The sequence below is a fragment of the Podarcis melisellensis genome (assembly GCF_964234715.1).
Source record: "Podarcis melisellensis genome assembly, chromosome: Z".
NCBI classification, from domain to species: domain Eukaryota; kingdom Metazoa; phylum Chordata; class Lepidosauria; order Squamata; family Lacertidae; genus Podarcis; species Podarcis melisellensis.
Genome location: NC_138547.1, coordinates 43175049 through 43187254, shown reverse-complemented (window position 1 = coordinate 43187254; position 12206 = coordinate 43175049). Strand labels below are relative to the sequence as shown.

The window sequence follows — 12206 nt, the reverse complement described above, 5'->3', positions numbered from 1 at the left end:
GGTCTGAAAATGTATGCCTTCCATTCAGAAACAGACGATCAGTATAAATTAACTTCATCCTGTATATACAATGAAGCCATTTTCTTTCATGAACAATGGTGGCTAATATACTGATATGTATGAGTATTGTGGTGAAGTCCAGATGTGCTGGAGTAACTGGACATGGGAAGGGGTTAATTTCCTTCCTGAGTTTAAATCACCCCATGGATGAGCTAATTGCAGGTGCAAGGTAAGCCAAACCAGTAGCTTTAGCAAACCAGTGTTCTGGCTATATCTGGGATTAATGCATGTTGGATCAGTTCAATGGCATCTGTCTGTCTTGGGAGACGATGGAGGACCGAGCATTTGCGGATGAGGTCAAGCTGTTGGATGATTGCAGCACCTGCTGTGGCTGTAGAGACCGATGTACGAGAGACATTTTTTGTTGCAACTGGGCTAGATGAGGGCATCCAGTTGTGCTGCTGCAGAGGCACCAGGACATTTCTTCTCTCTGCACTCCTCCCAGCAGTCATTTCTCCTTTGGTTGCTGCTATAGTAGTCTGCAGTTAGTCTGTGAGTCATCAGTTTGTTTGTGTTACTTGTCCAGTGTTACATCTTGGATTTCTGGAGTTTATTTGGAGCAATGGAGATTCTTTGTACTTATATGTATCTATATATATTTGTATCTACAAAAGCCTACAAGTGTACATATCTACGTCTGGAACTGTTTTACAGAGCCTTGTCTTCTCCAAAAGTAAACTATTTGGACCTTAAGCTGCTTCTGTATGGTGACTGGTATTGGGAGCAACTTCCACTGTGTGTGTATCTCACCCGAGCTTCCCAATAAGAGGTTTGCCTATCTCACATTTGGTAATTTAAAAGAGAACCAGCATATTCAAAGAGAGCCGGGGGGGGGGGGAACCATTTTGGATTTGGTGAACAGTGAAGCAAGTTTTATGAGCTATACTCCATTTCCAAGGATATGTTTTCAGAGAAATTGTTATCCTAGAACCTGCACTGGAACACAATCAACTCTGCCTGCTGTTGTAGATATGCTTGAGTACCTGATACAGCCATAGTGACCAAGCAACCCCAAGGTCTTCAGGCTGGGGAAAAAGCAAGAAAGGTTTAAAAATAATCACTAGACAATGACCTGGCAACTGTAATATTATTATTGGGACTAATAGAAGAGAAATAAAGTAATTAATTATACTTGTTTGGACTATTGACATTGCTGTTATTAATATAATTTGTTACCAGCCCTTCACTCTATGGTCTTAGGGTGAGTTACAAGAATTAAAACACAACATTAATATTAAAACACAATTTTATACAATATAACAAACAGTTTAAAGCAACTTAAAATTAATGCATCTGCCACGGGGCAGGAGACCACCAGGGCTGAGTGCCACTGAGCTACTCATTTCTCTCTGGGGAGTGCCATACCCACTTAGCTGCCAAATGTTTTTGTGACATCCCAATCAACCCACCAACAATGGCAGCAGCTGGGGAGGGATCAGCCCCACCCCCTCTGCCCTCACAATGTTGAGTGCAGCACAGCAGCTAAAACACACACACCACACCCCCAGGTTGTGCCTTATCTGTGAAGGCCACACCAGAAACCCAAGGGGGCAGAAGGGGAACATTTTTCAGCCCTGAGGTTGCATTTCCCTCTACACAACACTAGTCAAATGCACAAATCAACAGAGCAATGAAAGCAAGTCTTATCTTTGCACAGGAAGCTGTTCAAGGAATGACATGCAGAAAGTTAGTATCTCAGGAAAAAGGCACTTTTCATCAATCAATCAATCATTGCATTTGACTAAATGCCATTACAAATGTAGTTACAAAAGCACCAAACCCAATGACCCAAACTATAGCTCCCGGATTCCTTGGGGGAAGAAGCCAGGTGGATGCCATTTGAACTCAGCGATGTGTCAAGTGATGGCTACATACTACCTCCAGGTTCAAAGGCGGCATATTTCTGTATATCAGTTCCTGAGAATCACGAGGGCTGATGTGGTGAGATTCTGCTTGCAGTTTTTGCACAGGCATCTATGAGAATAAGATGCTGAACTTGGGCCACTGGCCTGATCCAGGCAGCTTTCTTATGTTACAAAGGAAGACTTCCAAGAAAGAGCCTTGCAGCACTGTTGCACCCATGTCTACTTGGAAATTAGTCCTACTGAATTCAGTGAGGCTTCCTCCCGTGTAGGTGGGATTGTAGCCTTTGCAATTTTTGGTAGAGCTGCCTGTGGTGCCAAGTAAAAATAAGAATAAATGACTAAAACAAAATAAGAATAAATGACTAAAACAAAATAAGAATAAATGCCTAAAACAAAATAAGAATAAATGACTAAAACAGAATCCTTGTGTCTGAATAGCAAACTCCTGGCTGCTTAGGCTTCTGCCAGTGAAACGGTCCTCTTCTGATCTCACGACAGTGGAAAGGCACACCAGCCAGTGACCCATTGGAAGGCATGGCTGAGGAGTCAGACTCTTAATTCAGGGACACTGAGAACCTAGGGAGAAATGGTTACAAAATAAAAATAAATTGGAAAAAAGATACTCAAAGAAACAGCCAGTACATAGTTCACATAAGAGATGCAGAGAAAAAGTAAAATGCCACAGTGCTGGAATGGTTTTAAAATTTCTGATTTTGGAGTGCATTATGTGCAGTGACGGAGCTTCATGCTCCGGAACCAGGTGGCGGAGAGCACGTGGGTGTGTGGCTGGTGCTTGTCCAGGGGGTGTGGCACCCAGGATGGGGGGGCAGCCACAATGGCACCCCACCGGGATCGCGCTGCTGGGGGCGTTGCGCTCCCCCGCACCCCTCTTCCTCCACCAGTGATTAGGTGACTTTCTGAAACTTGCAGCATTTCTTGGAGTGCTACATTAAAAGTATTCTCTTGGAAGTCTCCCATTGTAACATAAGAAAGCTACCTGGTGGTCTCCTGACCCGTGGTGGCAAACTGGCAAGCGGAAGGAGGAAAACGCCTGGTGCTGGGATGCTGTGGAGCAGGGGGAAGGCTAGCACAACGTTTACTTGCTGGTGGGATAGCTACTTGAAGGCGACTGATATTCAGCTCTGAAGCTGGTTGATGTCTGGCAATGGACCTGGCGAGGCTGCAGCTGGTGGATGGTTGGCGGATGCCACAAGGTTACGCTGGCTGAGATGGATGCAAACTGGTTTGGAAGCCTTGTTTCTGAACAGGCAGCCAAACAGAGGAGGAGTCTGGGGGGATGCTGCGGATGGGGGCCATCCCACTCACCTGGTTGCCTTTGCCTTACAGGGATGTCTGGAGCCGGTGAGGTTTTCCCAAGTCCAGCCTTCAAAGTCATGAGGAGAACCGCAGGACGTCCCTATTTAAATTGGAGAAATGAACGTGAAATCCTGGCAGTGAGCAATGGACAAGGCCAGACGTGAGAGAAGGAGCTTTGAAGGGAGACTGCAGGCGGACATCTGCTGCATTGCAAGTGATGGGGCAGTGGGGAGAGAGGAGAAAATGAGGTAGGAAACATTAGACCACATTAGGTGCACAATTGGAAGTGCTATGAAGACGCATTGAACAGGAATGGCTTCTCCTCAGGGGTTCTGGGAACTGTAGGTGGTTAAGGGGACAGAGACTTGCTAGGGGGGTTAGGGTTAGGATTAGGATTAGGGGTAGGGTTCGGGGCAGGGTTCCCTTCTTGTGATGGAACTCTGGGAATTTTAGCTCTAATTAAGGGTTTAGGGGTAGGGGTAGGGTTCTCTTACTGCCAGGGAACTCTGGGAATTGTAGCTCTAGTTAAGGGTTAAGGATTAGTGTTAGAGTTAGGGTTAGCGTCAGGGTTAGGGGTAGGGTTCCCATCTTGCCTGGGAACTCTGGGAATTCTTAAGGGTTAAGGGTTAGGGTTAGGGTTAGGGTTAGGGTTAGAGTTAGAGTTAGAGTTAGAGTTAGCGTCAGGAGTAGGGTTAGGAGTAGAGTTCCCTTCTTGGCAGGGAACTCTGGGAGGGGAGCAGGGGGGCCTCCTAACAGCTCTCTGCACCCTTTTCAAACTATATCTCCCAGATTCTTTGGGGAAGAAGCCATGAGTGTTTAAAGCGGCTTCATAGTGCTTTAAATGGTGTGGATGTGGCCCTGGCCTCCCTCAGCCCACTGCTTCTTATTATTGAGGAATCAAAAGGATTTCCCCACTCAAATCTCTCGGAAACAGAAAACAGGAAGAAGAAAAACTTTGCATCTGATGCCATTTTGAAATGTCTTAACTTGAAATGCCAATAAAGGTGTTTGTATTGTATTGTATTGTATTGTATTGTATTGTATTGTATTGTATTGTATTGTATTGTATTGTAATGATTAGCATGGGAAGTGGAATGGTAAAATGTTAATGAGGTGGATACTATATTTCTGTAAATTGGCATGCCCCTTCTTGTGGGCATGGAAGGAGGGACTTGCGGCTGGACAAGCGACATTAGAAGATGTGTTTTTCCTGATGAAGATGTGCCTGATCTTGGGTTACCCCACTTGCAAGTGTGTATAATAAAAGGTTTCTTAATACACCTATTTTGTCCAGATCACTTTATTTAAAAGGATCCAGAGACCTTAACTCAAAGGAACCAGTTTATGTCTCACAAAGGGCAAAATAAATAATACCAATCCCTCAGCTGCCAAAACAAACGGTCTTGCAGCACTGCAAAAACTAACAGATTTGGGGGGCAACTTTTTAAAAATGGGGGGGGATCAGGGTGTTTTGGTTTTTGAGGGTGCCATGGAGTCCACATGCCACGGGTGTCACAAGGGGGAGGTCCTCAGTCATCATTTCTTTATTAATAAATGCCCCCCTTGAGGCCAAGTTTCCCCAGGCCTGACTATGTATGGTCTCCTGTGATGTCACAAACAGACATAGCAGCTGAGGGGCAAGAGGCAGTTTCTTATTCTAGAATTTCAAACAAAGGAGGGGGCATTTTTCAGCCCAGGGGCTGCATTTCCCTCCACACAACACTAGTCAAATGTACAAATGATCATTTTTTTGGGGGGGGGGTTCTCTCCCTCCCCCACCTGCCCAGCAGTTTCCCTGCCTGCTGTCTCTCCCTCCATCACCCCACTGGCATTGCATCCTCCCCCAGGTCCCCCCCAGCTTGCTGCACCCCAAAGCATATTGTACTCACCTGAACCCTTGCAGGGAGAGGGGCAGAGCACAATGGGAAGGGGCAGGGTGACCGGGGTGCTTAAACCACACGGGGTGCTTAAACCACAAGAGAGAACAACAACAGGACAGAACAAAGAACACAGAAGACAGAAGTGGCACACAGTTCCTTCTGTTTCCACACTTCCAAAGAATGGAATGGCAACACAAAGAGCTTGTGATCCAGTACTCACACACACTCTGCAGCACGGGAGAGAATGCAGCTCCTGACATCCAGCACCCCCTTCTCTGTTTCTCTTGAACTCTTTGACTTTAACTCTTCAGTGCTGTCCAAATTTTCTTCAAAGATTTGATGAAGTGAAGGGCCGTGAGGGCTGACCAAAGGGCCGACCAAATTTGTTAACCTTTTTTTTAGGATTGAAGTTGTTGAGGGTTTTTTAGGATTTCACCCCAGGAAATAAACTGCCACAGGGGCTGAACTAAACCGAACGGACTAGGCCCCCGAAACAGACTTTGGACATGCCTGATTTCAGTGCCTTGTGCAGACAGTTTTAAGATTTCCTGGATGATTAAAGCGTATGAGTTGTGTGGATGGCTTCTGGAAAACCTAAACCTCTTCATCTTGTGCAGCTTGTAGAGGGAGAACATTTGCTCTTCAGAAATCTGGGCCCTCTTTTTTCAGCTTGTCATAGTCCACGTACACCACATAGTACTGGAAGGCGGAAGCACAGCTCTTAGGATGGGAAGCGTTATCTCCCGCTTGGACTACTGCCATGCAATCTACATGGGGCTACCTTTGAAGGTAACTCAGAAACTACAACTAATCCAGAATGCAGCAGCTGGACTGCTGACTGGGGGTGGCCACCAGAACCATATAGCACCAATCCTAAAGGCTTCCAGTATGTTGCCAAGCACAATTAAAAGTGTTGGTGCTGACCTTTAAAGCCCTAAATGCCCTCAGCCCAGTATACCTGAAGGAGCATCTCCACTCCCATCGTTCAGCCCAGACATTGAAGTCCAGCTCCGAGGGACTTCTGGTGGTTCCCTCACTGCAAGAAGTGAGGTTACAAAAAACCAGGCATAGGGCCTCCTCAGTGGTGGCATCCTCTCTGTGAAATGCCCCCCCCCCGGTCAGATGTCAAGGAGATAAAGAACTACAGAACTTTTAGAAGATACCTGAAGGCAGCCTGTATCAGGAAGTTTTTTTATGTTTGACATTTTTTTTATATATTTTACTGGAAGCCGCCCATAGTAGCTGGGGATAAGTAATAAAATATTATTTTTATTTATTTAACTAAGAGAAAAGTTATGAACTAAGCACACAAACAAGATGTAGCGTGTGCACCATTTCATGTTTTACTGGAAAACCTTAGGTCACTGTTAAATGGTAGGCAGGGCCTTGGGGGAAATTCCCCCTTGAATCTGACTTATGACTTCAGTACTGCCACTACAGAGTGACAGTGTCATCATAATTTCACTATGGCAAGCAGCTGCTTCATTTCCACTTATTTGAAAGGCAGGTCACTGAGTTTTTAATTAATTTATTTATTTTTGTATATAATATTTATTAAGTTTTCCATTTTAATACTTCAAAAAGAACCACATTAAAACATTCCAAATTACAATACAATTAAAAAGCCAAATATAAATGCCAAATTATATATCTTTGGGTGGCTACCCAAGCTCTGAATTTCACGGAGTGCTAATAATCTAATATCACATTGCATTTCTTAATTAGTCAATAAACCATTCCAATGTTAATCCTTCGCTTAATTTTCATTTATGTTTACAACCACTAGTCTGTTCAAACTTTCGTCTTCATAGTTCTGTGTGAAATATTTTCCCCTGTTGTCCACATTCCAGCAATTCCATTTTTGATTTCTGCCAACAAGAGCCAAAATACACCACAGTCCCAGACAAAAAGACACCATTAACTCCAGACAGCCATCCAGAATTCGCTTCCGTAGTCTCGTACCATCTCCCAACATGCTGGTACCTCTGCAAAAACAAAGTAGCTCCAGTCCAGAATTTTTTCCTTCCTTCCACTGAGGAGATAGCAGCAGTGTTATTTCAAATCCACTTGTGTATTTCAAACTATTACCTTTCAGGGGAGATTTACCAGGTAACACTGCAAATACATATATATCAAAAGAGAATAAAAAAGGCTCACCTCCCCCTGGGGTTGTACAATTAATCCATCAATTAATTCAACGAGTGGGTCAGTCCTTTGTACTGTTGTTTCTGCTCCTCAGCGATCTCTAGTTTCATTTTCTATAAACAGATATTTTAACTGCGTCATAAAAAAAGGTAAAGGACCCCTGACAGTTAAGTCCAGTTGCAGATGACTCTGGGGTTGCAGCGCTCATCTCACTTTACAGGCCAAGGGAGCCAGCGTTTGTCCGTGGACAGTTTTTCCGGGTCATGTGGCCAACATGACTAAGCCACTTCTGGCACAACGGAACACCGAAACCAAAGCAGCGCACAGAAACGCCGCTTACCTTCCTGACGGAGCGGTACCTATTTATCTACTTGCCCTTTTGGGAGTGCTTTCAAACTGCTAGGTTGGTAGGAGCTGGGACTGAGCAATGGGAGCTCATCCTGTCATGGGGATTCGAACCGCCGACCTTCTGATTGGCAAGCCCAAGACGCTCAGTGGTTTAGACCACAGCGCCACCCACATCATAGTCCACCATTAATCCTGGGCAGATATCCAAAACTCTGTCTTGGCCTCCTTCCAGCTGTTAATGAGATGATGCCTTTACACTGAAACGATAGTTCCATCAGGAATTCCTTTCATCTTTCCCTTAATGATCATTGCCAGAATCATAGTCAAATTTCACACAGTCCGTTTCGTAATTAAAGGGAGCGTCCACTTACATATTTCAAGCCATTGTGTTTTGGTCCCGACAAAAGTCTTTCTCCAGATCAAATCCTTTTCAGTGGCTGATTAAATTAGCAAGTTATTTTATCTCTGCTGGTTTAGAGCATGCCTGTTTGTTAAGTCTGAATTTTTATCTTAAAAAACAGTTGTCCTTTGTTCATGGCACCAGCTTTGGAAAGTTGCCACAACCGTGTGGCTTACACCCAGTGTCCCCTTCCCCCTCTTCCTTCTGGAAGGGCAGCAGGTATCAGACAATCCACAGGTGGAGTGCCCCCCCAACCCTGGGAGGGTTGGGAGGATAATTACTCCCATATTATCCTCAATTACCAGCATGGAAGGGCTCTGGTGTAATCGGCACAGCCGATCGTCATGGCAGACAAACAGGAAGTGTGAGGTCATTGAGTATTTAAACATTAAAGCCCAAACAAAGCTTTTGTTTTCCTTTAGGTCTCAGTTGTTTGAGAGCTAGAGATCACAAAATGGTGAAAGAACATTTTGTGAAAGCCTAGAATAATAGTAATAATAATTTATTATTTATATCCCACCCATCTGAAGTGCTCCGTTTTAGTTTTTTATTTCAGTGGACTCAAGCAAGGCTTAATTCTTCTTTGGATTGCATTGAAAGCTTTTGAACTCCCAGAACAAGCCCTTAAACCTTTTAACAGCTCAAGTCGTACCCAAGTCGTACCCAAACGGTGACATTATGCAAGACCAGACACCTCATTTTCATTGTTTATCCTTACTCAACTGCATCTGGCTCCCCCCTGAAAATCAGCTGCTGGGGCTGAGAGCAAGACACAAGGAAGCATTTTCAGAGCTGAACTGCAAGAAACTTACTAAGTGCCTAGGAGTCCTAAACAGGCAGTTGATATTACGATTCTTCTGCCTCACATACAGTGAAATTATACCCCTTTGCTTCAATGGAAGGAAAGGCTTTAATGAGCTTAAAAGACATTTTGAAGGAAGAATCACAAGTCAATGGCAGAAACTCGGGGATCTATCATGCTTATTCAGTCAGAGTTTAGAAGATTGAACTGGAGAGGAGAGGAGAGTGAAGAATCACAAAAGGGACCCGAGGGCCATCTAGTCCACCCCCAAAATGCTGTGATCACTTACTCCAGGCCTTCCAAAGCTGAAACTTATTCTTCCTCCCACCAGATGATCATCATCATCATCATTATTATTATTATTTGCCCTTCATCCGTAGATGTCAGGGATGGGACTGATGAAGATGGACTCCCAGCAATCTCTGCTGGACACCAGGCTCCCCATCCCTGGCCTATAGGATAACCAGCATCATAACCCTAGTTAAGTATTTCATACCGTACCTTATACAGGTCATTGGGTCTCAGCTTGTTCCAAGGCTCTGGGTTGCTCTTTTTGTCCCAGCCAAGCAGAGAAATGTGACAAGAGGCAGAGAGCAAGGAGTACATCTTTGTAAGAAGAAGAAAAACACCCACAGGATGGTTATATGACAATGAACATTCACCCTACATCCATCCTGATTTGCTTCTAGAGTGTTTGCACATCTTCCTGTTAATTGTTCATTCATTCAACACTTTGCAATTTCCTGTCCCTTTCCGAACAACAAAAAGTCCTTTCTTAAAGAAATAGATGTGCTGCATTAGGGAGGAGTTAGCTGTATTCGGGAACATGCAATTGACCCAGCAATGGTGCTTTAGTGGTGGATTTGTATTTATTTTATATACCACTATTCATAAAAATCAATCAGGGCAGTTAGCAATAATTATGTGTATAAAAATACAATTAAATAGTTAAAATCAGAAATCAGTTAACTGTTGTGGAAAGACATATTATTAATTCCCTGATGGAATGGAAAAATATTCAACAGCGGTTTAAATGTTGAAGGAGCCTGCTAAATTTCTATAGGTGGAGCATTCCACAGGACTGCGCTGAAGACACTGAAGTTTCGGTTTCTTGCACACACGCTGGGTTCCACCCAACTTGGGGATGAGGGCCTGGCACGCATGTGTGACATCACATGGTGGGAGGAGGCCCACCATGGCTACAGGTAGGCCCCGTGAGACCCATCACAGCTGCAGGTATGCCCAGTGGGGCCCACCACAGGCTGCAGAATATTGAGGGGGCCCACTGCTTTAAAATTTGAGGGTCAGCCATCCATCACCTCAGATGGTTGTCATTGAGACCAAAGATGCTCCTGCAAATGATCTTAGTTATCAACCTGGAATGTAAAAGTTCAAGTGGTCCCTGAGGTACCCTGAACCTAAGTTGCTTGATCATATACACACCATATCATTTTATAATAATAATAATAATAATAATAATAATAATAATAATAATAATAATAATAATTTATTATTTATACGCCACCCATCTGGCTGAGTCTCCCCAGCCACTCTGGGTGGCTCCCAATCAAGTGTTAAAAACAGTACAGTGTTACATATTAAAAACTTCCCTGAACAGGGCTGCCTTAAGATGTCTTCTGAATGTCAGGTAATTGTTTATCTCTTTGACATCTGATGTTCCACAGGGCAGGCGCCACTACCGAGAAGGCCCTCTCTGGTTCCCTGTAGCCTCACTTCTCACAATGAGGGAACCGCCAGAAGGCCCTTGGCGCTGGATCTCAGTGAACGATGGGGGTGGAGACGCTCCTTCAGGTATACAGGACCGAGGCTTTAAAGGTCAGCACCAACAATTTGAATTGTGCTCAGAAACGTACTGGGAGCCAATGCAGATCTCTCAGAACTGGTGTTATGTGGTCCTGGCGGCTACTCCCACTTAATTGTTCTCTGATTCTTCCTCATTGTTATTGAACTATTGCACAAAGTGGGGCAAAGCAACCCTGAAGCATTTTTTGTCTGAAACATTACAGCGTTAAGGTATGAGAATTGGAAATGAACCGCTGTGTCTGCCATGAAACATATGTAAGCACAAATAGCAAAGAAAATTGCATCATGTATAACCAATGACCTAATCATTATGAGAAAGACGTGTGTGTGTGTCCTCTCCTAGCAAACATTTTCCAGCACTTTGCAGCCTCCCCAGCTGACTGCACATCCTGATCTGAAAAAGGCCCATGTGAGGAGGTGCCTAATACCTTTTCCTGGGATTTAATTGAAGTGAGGGCACCCAGGAAGGCAGAAATGTGATTCATAGAATGAATGAATGGACATTCACAAAAATCTCTTGGCCACCTGAAAAGTAAAACCAGCACAACAGAAAGCCATCACCCATCAATTTCATCTTTTTTTCCTGTTCCCTTTGATGATTATCAAATAGAATCTTCAAATGTAATTTCTTTTCTCATTGATTGAAGGAGAACAATCAGAAGACTGTGAGAGTGATTTTCAAACCTACTGGTTTTGGGAGACTTCAATGTCCATGCCGATGCTGACCCTCCTCACAGGCTCTGGACCTAGTGACTTCCATTCAACACTAGGGTTCTCCCAGTTTGTTTTGGGCCCCACTCATCAAGCAGGCCACACACTGCATCTGATCTTTGGTGCTGGCATAGATGTGATCATGCTCCCCCCTGTGGAAGTGCCATGGTCTGATCACTATGCTCTGAAAGCCAAGATTGACTTCCCGCTTCTCCCCTGTTCAGGTGGTGAGCCTATTTGGGCTCGCCTGCGAAGGCTGATGGATCCTGATAGATTCCGTCAGGCCTTGCGGGACCCTGCTCCTCCTGGCGACATTAGATGACCTTGTCAAGGACTGGAATAACTGGCTCTTGACAGCCATCGATGAGATCGCGCTTAAGCACCCTCTTCGACCCTGTCGATACCGGGCCCCTTGGTTTACTGAGGAGCTCCGGAAAATGAAGTGGGATCTCAGACGGCTAGAGCGAGTATGGCGACAGACTCGTAACAGAGATTCATGAACATTTCATAGGACACTTACGAAAGCCTATGAGATGGCTATGAAAGCTGCTAAGAAATCTTACTTCGGAGTTTCCATTGCATCCACTAGCTCTCGCCCAGCACAACTTTTTAAAATAATTAGGTTGATAATGTCCTTAGGAGGACAACCAAATTTAAGCACAAATTCGATCCACAGCTGTGAGGCATTCACAAGCTTTTTTGCGGAGAAAGTCCTGTTGCTCCGCCGTGATCTCCCTGCCAATTTAGATACAGTGACTGAACTGGAAGCCCCTCGACTGTCTTCGGTTCCAGTGTTGGACCATTTTGATCGGATACTCCCTACTGATGTGGATAGATTCCTCCAAGCTGGTAGG

At 44.6% G+C, this 12206-nt stretch overlaps 2 long non-coding RNA genes across 2 annotated transcripts in view; one reads left to right on the top strand and one right to left on the bottom strand.

Annotated features, from left to right (window-relative positions):
• The window catches only part of LOC309362203, a 432839-nt gene extending 423400 nt beyond the window's left edge, over window positions 1–9439 (bottom strand). Inside the window, exon 1 of the long non-coding RNA XR_014164872.1 lies at window positions 9319–9439. This is a non-coding gene — a long non-coding RNA (uncharacterized lncRNA). The remainder of the gene's footprint in view (window positions 1–9318) is intronic.
• Window positions 3127–4260, top strand: LOC309361384. Its single transcript, XR_014164462.1, has 2 exons — window positions 3127–3766; window positions 3879–4260. It is a non-coding gene; the product is annotated as an uncharacterized lncRNA (long non-coding RNA).
• Window positions 9440–12206: the final 2767 nt, after the last annotated feature.